This window comes from Lipotes vexillifer, unplaced genomic scaffold (genome assembly GCF_000442215.2).
Source record: "Lipotes vexillifer unplaced genomic scaffold, Lipotes_vexillifer_v1.1 scaffold865, whole genome shotgun sequence".
NCBI classification, from domain to species: domain Eukaryota; kingdom Metazoa; phylum Chordata; class Mammalia; order Artiodactyla; family Lipotidae; genus Lipotes; species Lipotes vexillifer.
Genome location: NW_006795130.1, coordinates 1,868,898 through 1,869,939, shown reverse-complemented (window position 1 = coordinate 1,869,939; position 1,042 = coordinate 1,868,898). Strand labels below are relative to the sequence as shown.

Genomic DNA, 1,042 nt, shown 5'->3' with positions numbered 1-1,042 from the left:
CTTTAGCTGCGGGCTAGGGACTTTGGGGTTGTGGGGGAGGGGAGAGAGAATAGGCCCTCTGATTGGCATTGTTTGCAGCCAATAAGGCCAAGCGCCTCTCCTGCGAGTAGACCCAATCCATTTCTAGAGGTAGAAGGGGCGGGTAGGTGGAAGTAGAGGTGGCGCGGTGTCTGGGAGAGAGAAAAAGGGCTGGACCAATAGGTGCCCAGAAGAGGCGGGCCCAGAGGTCTGTTGATTGGTACTACCAGTGGACCCTCCCCCGGGGTGGTACCGGAGGGGGGGATGATGGGTCGAGGGGTGTGGCTATGCGGAGGCGAGATGACCGGCAGGATCCTACCCCAATGGGCTGCAGAGTGGTTACTGTGTGGGTGACGGACAGACCCTTAGGCCAACGGGTGGCCCTAAGTGTCTGCGGTCTAGCCCAATGGGGCAGCGCCGGGGCGGGGCCGCAGCTCGGGTTTAATGAGACTCCATTGGGCTGTAATCAGTGTCATGTCGGATTCATGTCAACGACAACAACAGGGGGACACAAAATGGCGGCGGCTTAGCTCCTATCCCTGGCGGCGGCGGCAGCGGTGGCGGAGGCGACGGCACCTCCTCCAGGCGGCAGCCGCGGCTTCTTTTTCAGGCAGCGGCAGCGCCCCCGGCAGGTGCGGTGACGGTGGCGCGCGGCCAGGTCTGTCACCCACCCCGCGCGTTCCCAGGGGGAGGAGACTGGGCGGGAGGGGAGCGGGCGTGGGGGGTGGAAATCGGGGGCTTGTGACGCCCCTCCCACAGGCCTCTGCGCGAGGGTCACCGCGGGGCCGCTCGGGGTCAGGCTGCCCCTGCGCGTGACGGTAGGGGGCGGGGGAAAGGGGAGGAGGGACAGGCCCCGCCCCTCATCGGGGCCTCCAGGGCAAGGGGCGGGGCTCAAGGATGGAGGAGGCGGGGCGATATGGGGTGGGGGCGGGGCTCGGGTGGGCGGAAGGCGGGGGTTTGGAGGGGTTTTCTGAGTGGGAGAGACCCAGTAGGAACGGTGGGGGGCCAGGGGGGGTCTGGGGAG

The 1,042-nt window shown here is 66.8% G+C and overlaps 1 protein-coding gene across 1 annotated transcript in view; it reads left to right on the top strand.

Moving 5' to 3' along the window:
* The first annotated feature begins 507 nt into the window (after window positions 1-507).
* KAT6B (lysine acetyltransferase 6B) overlaps window positions 508-1,042 on the top strand; it is a 198,027-nt gene continuing 197,492 nt past the window's right edge. Inside the window, 1 exon segment of the mRNA XM_007467496.1 lies at window positions 508-676. The gene's annotated coding sequence lies outside the window, so the exon portion shown is untranslated.